Here is an 11,634-nt window from a genome sequence, read left to right as displayed (position 1 = left end):
TCCAGAACAACCTTTCCAGACTCCAGCAAGCCCTGTCCACACCACGGGTGTTTCCTTCTGATCTTCTGCCTCACTTTTGACCTAAGCCACTCAAGTTTCCATGTAATCCCTCAGAACAAGAAATCATTCAGGGGGAGACTCCTACATTAGCCATGTCACTACAAGTACTTTGGAAATTGTTCAGGTGCTTTCTCCCTGAGAGGACTTGTCGCACTTGTCTATGTCACTCCAAAAATACATAAGAAAATATATTAGGAAAAAGCTATTCCCTAGGAGGGTGGGGAGGCCGTGGCACAGGGTGCCCAGAGAAGCTGTGGCTGCCCCATCCCTGGCAGTGTCCAAGACAAGACTGGACAGGGCTTGGAGCAACCTGGGACATTAGTAGGTGTCCCTGCCCATGGCAGAGAGGTGGAACTGGATTATGTTTGCCTCCTCCAGCCCAAACCATTCTGTGATTCTATGGTGTCTCCCCTGTCCCAGTGAAATACCTGGGTCATGAGAAATCTCTGCTACCCCCAGAGGTCTTTTAGATTCACTGACCACTCACTTGAGTAGCTTAAAAGATGTGAACTGAATCTCCAAAACACAAGAATTTTGTTGGGATATTTTTTCTGGGCAATCCAGCAAGCAGAGCAAGGACAGGATCTCCTGCTCTGTGTCCAGCTGCAGTGTGACCTGGTTGCTATTTAAGATGAACAGCTTCCTTCAGCTGTGATCCCTACAGTGGAAGCAGGGTCCTCAGCACAGCAAACCCAGCAGCCAGGATACTGCACAGAGCAAATGGGAAATGGCATCCTCAGCTGGGAACCTGGAACACCGTGTCCCGACTGCAAGGGTGGGAGATGGCTGCACCAGGCGTAGGGTGCAGGGCTTGGGGGGAACAGAGGGTGGGCTCTACTACAGACAGATGTGTTGGTGAGGCGGCTGTGGGGGTGTTGGTGCAAGGGCTAAAGGGATGGTGGGGGGACGACACTGGTGGGGGGCTGTGGGGACAAAAGTGGCTCTTGCAGTAGCCCATGTCACACAGAATCACCAATTGTTTGGGTCAGAAAAGCCTCTAAGATCAAATCCAACAGTTACCCTGGCACTGCCAAGGCCACCACTAACCCATGTCCCCAAGTGCCACATCTAAATGTCTTAAATCCCTCCAGGGATGGTAACTCCACCACTGCCCTGGGCATCCTGTGCCAGGGCTGGACAACCCTTTCCATAGCGATATTTTTCTCAATATCCAATCTAAACCTCCCCTGGCACAACCTGAAGCTGTTTGCTCTTGTTCTGTCTCTTGTTACCTGGGAGTTCCCAAGATAAGGGCGACAGGGCATGATTTTGGGGTACCATGCGTAGGCTCTGATTGTTCTACAGGACAGAGAAGGACCCCAGCAAGGTCCAAGTCTGGTCAGGATGCTCATGGATGCTCATGGGGCCAGCTTGCACAGGGTTCTCTCCAGATGGAACCTGGAGATGGTGTGTGAAGGTAATGAGGTACAACAGTGGTATGAGGGATCATTTTAGCTTTGGGACTCCTTTAGGGAGTCACAGGGGTCTTACTCTGTTGGGGGGGGGGGAATTTGGGGACACTGAGTCCCCAAACACATGTGTACATCTATGGTGTCTCTGGCTGGGAGGGCACGGCAGGGAGAGGTCCTGCCCAGTCTGGGAGGAAAGAGAGTATCTGGGGGTTGCCTGTCCCAGCATTTGGCTGTGCTGCATGGAGTCCACGCCAATCCTGGCCAGCCCCAGTGGGGAGCCAGGCAAGGATGGACATGGCTCTGCACTATCCGAGGGGGTCTCTGGTGGGAACAGGGGGTCCCTCAGGTCACAGTGGGGCTCTGCCCTATGCCCAGAGGGTCCTGGTTGGGCACTGGGGCACCCACTCCCAAGTGTGGAGATCATGGTGGGGGTCTGCCCCATGCCCATGTGTCCCGGGTGGGCATGGGGGGTCTATCCCAAGGCTGGGGCTCGTGGCAGGGAGCAAGTCCGTCCTGTGCCAAGGGTCTGAGCACAGGGGAGTCTGCCCCCAGGTTGGGGCTCACAGTTAGGGTCTGCCCCGTGCCCAGAGGGTCCTGAGACGGCATGGGGAGGGCTGTTCCCAGGCTGAAGATCATGGCTGGGGGTCTGCCCTGAGCCTGGAGGGTCTCTTGAGGGCACAGGGCACTGAGGGTCTGCCCAGTGCCCAGAGTGCGGGGTGAGGACAGGGGTCTGTCCCTGCGTGAGGACGGGCCCGAGCGGGCATGGCCGGGGGCGGCCCGCGGGGCGCAGCGACGGTGCGGGGGATTGTGAGGGCCGAGCCGAGCCGAGCCGAGCCGGGCCGAGCCGGGCCGAGCCCGAGCCGAGCCGGGCCGAGCCGAGCCGGGCCGAGCCGAGCCGAGCCCGAGCCGAGCCGGGCCGAGCCCGAGCCGAGCCGAGCCCGAACCCGAGCCGGGCCGGGCCGAGCCCGAGCCCGAGCCCGAGCCCGAGCCCGAGCCCGAGCCCGAGCCCGAGCCCGAGCCCGAGCAGGGCCGAGCCGAGCCGGGCCGAGCCCGAGCCCGAGCCCGAGCCGGGCCGAGCCCGAGCGGAGCCGTGCCGACACAAGCCGAGAGGAGCTGAGCGGAGCCGAGTCGAGTGGAGCCGAGCGGAGCCAGCCGAACCTCGCCGAGCCTCGGCCGATCAGCTGCCGGGCCCCGGCGCTGGCCGGAGCCGTGCCGGTGGCGGGGGCGGCGCGGGGCCGGACCGGGCCGCCGGTCCCTCCTCCCCGATCCCCCGCCGCTCCCCCTTCGCTCCCCCCCGTTCCCTCCCCGCCTCCCTGCGCAGCGCGAACATGGCGGCGGCGGCGGCGGCGAGGGACTGAGCAGCGCCAGCGCTCGGCGGCCGCGCAGGTGAGGGGGCGGCCCGGGGCGGGCGGCTCGGCCGGGCCCGGTCCGGCCCGGCGCGGGGAGGCGCGGCGGGGGTCGAGCGGGGCTCGGGCTCGCAGCCCAGCCCGGATCTCATCCCTCCTGTTAGCGCGGCCCGGCCGCCGCCTCAGCGCGGTGCCCGGGCCGGGGGCGGCTGTCACCGCCCGCACCTGCTGGTGCCCGTCCGGGACCGGCCCTCCCGGCGGCGGGGCAGCGCCCCAGGGGCTCCCCGGCCCCGCGGCTGCCCGGCCGGGCTGTGCCTCCTGGGGAAGCCTCTTCCAGGGCTTTGTTGTTCTGCCGGGTGTCCCCGGGCAGGGCCTCGGGCAGCCGCGGTACCGCCTCGCCCCGAGGCCTCGGAGCGGTTCTTGAACCGGCCGGAGCCGCCCCCCTCCCCGGCGCCGTTCCGTATCAGCCGGACGCTCCTGGCAGGAAAGGGGAAGCGGGACCGAGCTGCCGGAGGTTTGCAGGAGGTGGCCCTCGGCTGCGGGCTATGCCCGGGGGGGTTTTGTGCCCCTTCTCCCCCACGAGCCCTTCGGGGCTCGGTGACACCCCGTTGTCACTCCTGTGCGTGGAGCTGGTCCCTGGTGCTCCGAGCAGGACCCCCACGAGATCCTGCTGCTGGAGGTGTCAGGGGTGACCTCGGGGACCAGCCGGAGAAATCCCATAACCACCATGCCTGGGGAAAAGCTGCGCCTCCTTCGCAGCCGCCCCGAGTCGAGTGCTGGGATAGAGCTGGGAGTGAGGTAAGATTTGAGCGTTTCGTGCACAGTGAGGTGTTTAAAAATAACCCTGGTGACGGCTGGCTCCTGCCGCGCAGGTTTAATCCGCAAGCTCTTTGAAGCTCCCGTGTAAAACTGTGGCAGCACTTTGGAGTCAGGATGACTGAAGGTAGAGCTGGCAAATCCGAACAGGTGGCTTGAGTTTGGGATGCACTGAGCAGCTTGGCTCCCTTGGGCCTCGGATTGTTTAGGTTCAGCAGCTGAACATGAAACTGATTATTTCGGTGGGGAAAGTTGGGATGTGGAGACCCAGCTCTGGGGTCCCTGGCTTTGATTTTTTGGCTGAGTTTCTGTTTACTGTTGTTGTTTATAGTAAACAGCGTGCACTGAGTGGCTGGGAACAGCCATGTGGTCGCTGCAGTTCGCAGCCAGTAATATTGGGGGAAAATGTTCTCCCACTTCGGTTCAACGCCTGAGCGATGGCTGCGGCAGGCTGGGCCTCCTCCTCTCACCTTCCTCTCCTCTTACTCTCAGCTTCTGCTGGCCAGACTGTGTTGTCCATATGTGTTTGCTGGGAGTATTTGCAGTATGGGATGGTGGTTTCATTCCTTGTGCTTCATCTCAGGCACTGGCCTGTGGCTTGGTGTTAATATAGGGAACAAAACTTGGCTCATGGGGGGCTCAGCTTGGGACAAGCTGCCATGGGATACCGCCCTCATGTGCTGGTGGGTAGTTCAGGATCTGCCCAGTAGATGGTATGAAAATACAGATGGAAATCAGGGAGTCCCTTGCAATGGGCACGAGGGAAATGCAGATATTTCTAAGCTATTTAAAGTATTTATTTAATTTAAAGTTTGAGTGCGTTTTATTTGAGAGAGTTATACTGAGCCTTGGTCCTCCTGGTTTGGTTATTTACATCTTAGCAAGTGACAATTCTGCATCTTGATAATCTGCTTTTCTTAAGGCACTTCTGTGGAAACCTGCTGAATTTTGCAGGACAATATGGAGTCTTTAAGTGAAAGATGCTGTTAGGGTATTAAATGATGATCTTATTCATGGAGTAGCTGTGCTTCAGTCTAGAGGTGAGTGCTCTGGGATCTGTATCCCTGCCCTATGTCTAATTTAAAGCAAACTCTGAAACTTTGTTTCATAGCCTCATGCATTGAGGACCTCCAGAGATGTCCTCCTTGTATCCCATCTCTAGTTAAGGCCGGATAGACTTCTAAACCCTTCCTGAGTAACAGTTCTTCTTTTAAGGCTCTTCCTGCTGGCAATTCCACATCCTGTGTAGCTGATGTATGCCAGCACTGAGGCCTCCTCATCATTGGAGAGACTTCTCAGGATGTTTCATCTAAATCTTTGTCTTGCACTTTAAACCTGTTCTTTTTCTGATCTCCAGAGCACATGGAAAGCACCCTACTCCCCACATTGCTCCACTTCCTACATGTCTGCAGCTCAGTTTGAAGCATTTGAAGACTTTTTTTCCCTCTTCCCGAGCTGACCAAGATCAGTTTCTCTGTTCTTCTCACATGGGCATGTCAGCCTAGCTGACCTCTGCCTCTCACTTGGGTTCTGCTTTCATTCATACTTCACCTAAAGCGCCGTGGTCAGTCAGGGTAGGATTGTGTTAGTGGGGCTTCTGCAGAGCAGTTGTAATAAGTGGGCCCAAATGACCCCATTTTGGGTATGTCTCAGCACTGTTATGTGACAAGGAGTGCAGATCACATGTTTGCATATTTGTGCTTTTAACTGTGTGTTTGTGACAGAGGTCTTGGCATGCTCGGTGAGCTCCTGTTTGCAAGTCTGGAGTAGTGTACTAGCAACAGGCTAAGTTAAACCTTGGCATGTTTGGGGCTCATGTCTGAGCTGTAATGTTTGCATCTAGCACCCTGTCTTTTCTCCTTTTCTTTTCCTTGCCTGCAACTGAAACTCAGTTTTTGCAATGAGACAAGCAGATTCTGAGTCGTTTATACATCCATTTATGTTTGAAAAGTTTCCTAACAAGGAGGGGTCCCTGAGACGTGCAGGAAGTTGTATTGAGGACAGAGCAGCAACTCTGGCTGTCAGCTTCTCTTGTGAGGTGGTTAATCTCCTGCATATCTGTAACTCAGAGACATGCCAAGGTAAAAATCATCTCCACAACTGAACTCTCAGTGTAGCAGAACTGTAACTCTGACCCTTCCTTCACCCCAGCACTACATCCTGGTGTAGCACCTGCACTCCAAGCTGGGATGTGAACGTTTCATCCCACTTCATCTGCAGAATAACAGAGCCTAATCCTAAAGGAAATGTTTTTTCTGGGTTTAATGCAGTTGTAAAGAACTGCTTTCTTACCCAGCTTAAATATCTACCAATTGAAGCTGTTATAAAACATTTGCACAACGTTTAAACTGATAGTGCAAATCTGAGAGCAGCAGGAAGCACAAGACAACTTCCCTATGTATCACCAGGTCTCACTGGGCTTGGGGTGAACAAATACAGTGACCTGGACTGGTGGTATCAGAATGGTATCTGCTGGGGGCACCTGAGCCCTGGAGATCAGCACCTCCTCCTCTTGGCGAAGTTGTGCTCTGTCCTGGGTGGCACTCTCCCTTAGCAGAACATTTCAGAGGTGGTTTCAATTGTGAGCAGAAGGATGGATCAGTACAGGGACATCACTGCAGCCTGGTTGGTGCTGAAAACACTTAATTCCCAGAGATCTCTATCTTCATTCAATTCCCTTTAAAAAACAGTGTAATATTGAGCTCTTTTACCGAGGTTTCTGACATGCACCACCTCTAGCACATTTAGACACTGTGATATACTGTTTGTAGTCTGCAGGGTTCATTCAGGCATCTACCAAATGTTTTTGCCGCTCCGGCAGGGATTTAAGCAGAGTTTGTGTCTGTGCCTCTGCTCTTTCTGGGCTGAGTCTCACACTTTTATGCAGACTCATCCTGAACAAAAAAATCAAGAATTTGGCTGAGAACTCAAGGAAAAGATGAACGTCCGTTTCGCTGCCTCTGCTGTTTGCGTGGCAGCCTCGTCCAACAGGCCAGATGGACGGGTGATGTCTGAGCTGCTGTAGAGGAGTCTAAAGCACTTGGCTTCCTGAGAGCTGACTTGATCAGAGGAGGGAAGTCACCCCTGCAGCTCCACTGTCTGGTTGGTAACAGGTCACTGGAGATAAGGAAACAGAGCAGAATCGATGTGGCCATTGCCTACACAAGGGAGCTGACATGGGAGTTCAGGGCAGGACTGTTTTTTCCCTGGGACCAGCTTGTGCTTCTGCCCCTCTCTATTTCTTGTTCAGAAGTTTTTCTGTTTGTGTTATAAATTGACTGGTGTTATCGCCAGTCAGAAACTAAACTCCTGCTGGAGGTGCCTGTTCCCAGCCGATGTGCTCGGAGTTACCCGGCTCCAATTAGCTTGTACATTTTCCAGACTGCCACAGCGGGAACAGCCCAGAAACCTCCCCATGGCTCGGGTTTGTTTTCAGCAACAGAAACTGTAGGAATAGATGCCAGTGGAAATTTGTGATGCTCAATCTTTGCCCACTAAGTTTCGTGCAATTCCAGTTTCACTGGACACTGGGCCGGGTCCTTTCTCCTGGGTATCATGGCAAGGGAACAAGTTTGGTTCTCCCATTGCTGGAGTGACATCTGCTGCAGTTTGCTTGGGGATGGGGGGAAGTAGGTGCACCCTTCTGATTCCCCAGGGTGCTGCTGATGTTTGACTCCAGGAAAAGGTCCTGCCATGAAAAATGGGATTCGTGCCTGGGGGTAGCTGGAGGACACTTACAATGTTCGAGTTCAGTGTTGGCAGAGGCTGCACAGGGTGAAGCCCAGCTGTGCTCCACTGAGTGAGCCATGGTCCCATCGGCTGCCACTTGCAGTCACCTCCCTGCTGCCCGCCTGGACAAGGCAGTGCTGGAACTCCTGCCACCCGCGCCTGACCAGCTTTCATCCACTCTGCCCTCCCCGTGCCACTGCTGCACGGTATCCCTGCTCCTGGGCCTCCCTCCCTTCCCGTTTGGAGCAGCCCCTGCCTCCTCCCCCGACGCTGAGCCCTCAGCAGTGGGATGCGCATCCAGCTGTGTCTGCAGTGAGCGGGAGGGCAGCCTGTGTTCCCTGTTCCCCCTCGCTCCCTCCTGTCTGTGGGAGCTTCCCTGGGCTGCTGCCAGGGCCTGCCTGCCCTCCCTGTGTCCCTGCAGCTGTGGGGAGGCCAGGCCAGGCCAGGGGGCCGGGCTGGGCTGCACACACCGTGGGGGACACAGACGAGCAGCACTTCGGGGCAGGAACCCGGGCTTAGCTCTGGCTCCTGGTGGCACAAAACACCCCCACAGTGCAGCTGAATGTCCCTGAAACCAGCTGCTCTGAGAGGTGATGGCTCAGGGTGAGGGTGGCTACCCAAGCTCGGGCTGAACGCACTGGGGGGACTCTGCAGCATGTTGGGCATCTCCCAGCAGTGCTCTCTCCCTGCGGTCACTGCCGCAGGGCTCCTCCCTCCCCACGTTTGCCTTTCCTGCCCAGCTGGCACACATAAGGTAGGAGAAATCTCTGCTCTATGCTCGTTAGTTAAGTGAAGGCATAGTGAGCAGGCAGAAGAGCTGATGGAGTCTGATGTGGACCGAGGAGGAAGTTGTACCAATTCCACTTTCTAAAAATAAGTTGAGTGACTTATTCATGCAGCCTAGAGACTGCTGCTCTCTGTACGCTGACTGTATGCTGTGGTTGCTTTTATTTTTTCTTTGTCTTGTTACAGCAAATCTTAGATGCACAGTCCGTTAAAATTGTGCAGTAGCTGTGTGATCAGAGAAGTGCCTATGGAGAAAGTCTTGTGGTTTCAGTGTTTCTAGAAGTGACCTTGAAGGATCACCTATACATAATGTTTCCTAGCGGTTTCTCTAAGGTGTTCTAAGATTTCCAGTGATGGTGATTCTGACTTTCCTCAGCAATCCACTCCGGTGCCTGACTATTCTGAGATTAAGGAGCTTTGACTGATTTCAGCCTAGTATTGCTGCACTTTAACCCCATCATTTTGACATCTCACCTTCTCTACTGGCAAGCTACCAAAGAGAAGAAAAATTCTGTAAATGTAAAAGTAACCATTATGTAGGGTTCAATCTTCTATTCTGCCTTTCCCTTCTGTGCTCAGAGAGCATCTGCTGGCTCTTGGGCAGTGCTGTGGATTTAATGACACGTGTGTGGCAGCTGGGCAGCCCCAGTCCCATGTCCCACCTCCCCCTGTTGTGTTGGCCATGACTAACAGTTCTTGATCTGTGCTGATGTCACTGAAAATAGGGTGCTTGAGGTGGCATGGGTTTTATTAAAATTGTAAATCATGAATTCCTGAGTTGTCTTACACTTCGGTAGCAAAATCTATTGTCTTGAACATTTTTAAAGAGTTTTTGGTTAGTGGTATATTTTATAAAAAGCAACAAGATTACATTAAAAGTTACATTATTTCAAAACATGTTTTGTTGCGCAGAGAAGCTGCGGCTGTCCCCGGATCCCTGGAAGTGTCCAAGGCCAGGTTGGACAGGGCTTGGAGCAAGCTGGGATAGTGGGAGGTGTCCCTGCCCATGGCAGGGGGTGGAACTGGATGAGCTTTAAGGTCCATCCCAACCCAGGCCATTCAATGATTCTGTGTGTGCATACGCCAGCTCTCCAGACCTGTGAGATTGGTGAGAAGTACCTGGCAGGTGCCCAACTCCCTGTTTTTTGCTGGTAGCAGGTCAGTGTGAGGCAGCGCTGACCCAGGAGCTGTGTGCTGCTGCCTTTGGGCTGAGCAGTGCTGATTGCAGTTGTATGATTTCAGCTCAAAGTTTCTGTGCCTGCCTTCAAAAAGACCAGGGAGGCATTTTTATCATCAGCTGGTGTCCTAAGTTTTTAGTCAGACTCTTACAGAAAATAACTCTTGAGGTAGTACAGCATCATTGAAGAAGGTTGCAGGTGTGGTGTCTGTTAGAGTATCAGCTGCAAGTGGAGTACTGTAACTTGCTGATGTGGTAAAGGGCCATCAGCCACCAAGTGTTGTGATTGTTGTTCCTTTATATCTGTGTCAGGAGTGGTTCCTAGTTCAGTAACAGTGTGTAATACATGGTTCCTATGTAGTTCCCTAGGTGATAGAAGTTTAGATCTTTCAGGTTTTGGTCCTAGCCATATTTCTGTCCTTGTGTGCAGAATGTAAAATGTCAATTTTTTTCCTGTAGCTGAATACCTGCTGTACTTCTTGTTATGTACAGTTGACATTATCTAGCAGATATTGGCCACTAATGGGCAGCAGGTATCAGTTCTAGCCAGCAAAGCTACCACCTTGCTGCTCACCTGTAGCCCTTAACTCCTACCACGAGTGGAGTAAACCATGACAGCTGGCCGACCTCCTGGTTTGCCATGTGACTCCAGAGGTAAAGTCCATGTTGTCATTTCCACAGCCCCAGACTGGAGGGCTTTGGGTGGCTGCACAATGCCACGTGTCCCCAGCATGGCAGGAGGTAGCAGCTCACTTGATGGCAAATTGCTGTGCCTGGAGAGGGCAGGCAGAACTTGTTTCCCTTGGGCATTATCCAAGCCCTGCACTGTAGATCTGGGCAGTCCCACTGTTGTTCCAGCATTATGGTGGGGCTGAGGGATGGCTTTTGAATCTCAGCTCCTTTTCCATCACTGTGAGCTTTGGTCTCGTCTTGTGCACTGCTGGCAGTCTCCAGTTGTGTTAGCTGTGTGTGTGTGTGTGTGTGTGGTAGTATCTGTTCAGCGTTACCTTGTGCCTGACCAGAGGACTTGGTGTGTTCTGGAGCTGCTCAGTTACTTCATATTGTTGTCAGCTGGAAAATCTGTAAATGCCCTGTGATATTTTATAAGCTGTACAAAATGTCCATCAGGTACTTGAATGTCAAGCAGATACAGTCTGTAAGAGTGCCTTGTTTTCATTAGCTCCTTGGCAGACACTGAACATACTTGCAAAGCTGCAGGATGGACTTTTGGTTGCTTGTGGTCATGGTTTGGGGTTTTTTTATTGGCATCTACCGTGTGTTGTACAGAAAACAGTGAAGGGCCTCACAGTATATTTTTTAGTTGTCCAAACTTTTGGCCCTTCAGGAATGTAAAGCAGCCTAACAACTTTTTCTTTACATAATTAACAGCAATCTGTTCAGGGTTTCCTGCAGGAACTGGATAGTGATTTTTCCTCTCTGGGAGTAATTCTCCTGAGCTAATATTTCTATCCACGTCTAGACTGCTCTTTCTTTTGTTATTAAAATTGAGATTAATCTTGATGGACATGTTAGAATTTTTCTGTATCCAGACTTTGTACCCAGTAGAGGATATTTCTCCTATTTGAGTAGATACATGGTTTTGAATTCTGGGATTTTAGCTTCTTAAGTCACAGATGAGACCAGAGTTATACGCAGGATAAAAATAGCAAGCAGTAATTAATACCCATCCTCAGTGAGCTTGGCTCTTCTGGTTTCTCTTGACATGTTGCTCTGTAGCAATTTCCTTTCTTTTTCCTAAGAAATATACCAATTAATATCTTTCTACAGGAGTGAGAAAATAAAACAAAGATGCTTGTTTCCTGCCTTAGCAGAGCATTCCCTTGGGGTACAGTGAGTTTGTGGGAGCTCTTCTCCTGGGCAGCCCTTTGCCTTGATTGGGCTGGAGCACGCCAGGGCCAGGCACCAGGAGGAATGGCACAGCCTCTCCCTTCACTCTTCAGACATCGCTCTTTCCTTCTATCAGGGCTGGATTATCTCTGTCTCAGTGCTCCAAGCAGCAGAGACCGACTCCTCTTCCGCTCTAACAGGGGTAAATCCAGGTTTTGTGGCTCTGCTCCATACCCTGAGGGTTTGGAGATTTTATCTTTCTCATTTTTTTAGCAGATGGGGCAGATCAGTAGGAACTATTTCTCATCTGTCCTTTGTTTCCACAAAAACAATCAGCTGCTGGAAGTGTTGGAAGGGAGTCTGGCTGTGCTGCATGGCAGGGAGACCCTGGGTTTTGTCAGTCTAAGGGTAGATTTTTATTTTCATATATATATATATATGCACATTAAAGGGATCGTTT

The 11,634-nt window shown here is 52.9% G+C and overlaps 1 protein-coding gene across 6 annotated transcripts in view; it reads left to right on the top strand.

Annotated features, from left to right (window-relative positions):
- Positions 1-2,793: 2,793 nt before the first annotated feature.
- The window catches only part of SCMH1 (Scm polycomb group protein homolog 1), a 71,918-nt gene continuing 63,077 nt past the window's right edge, over positions 2,794-11,634 (top strand). For 4 of the 6 annotated variants that reach the window (XM_082296418.1, XM_082296417.1, XM_082296416.1 and 1 more), the window contains exon 1: positions 2,794-2,858. The gene's annotated coding sequence lies outside the window, so the exon portion shown is untranslated. Of the gene's footprint in view, positions 2,859-3,533; positions 3,617-11,634 lie in introns of those variants that run through there. The other 2 variants (XM_082296415.1, XM_082296414.1) reach the window with 2 other exon arrangements.

The sequence above is a fragment of the Coloeus monedula genome, assembly GCF_965178545.1.
Source record: "Coloeus monedula genome assembly, chromosome: 24".
Classification (NCBI taxonomy): Eukaryota; Metazoa; Chordata; class Aves; order Passeriformes; family Corvidae; genus Coloeus; species Coloeus monedula.
This window is presented reverse-complemented; position numbering and strand designations above follow the sequence as displayed.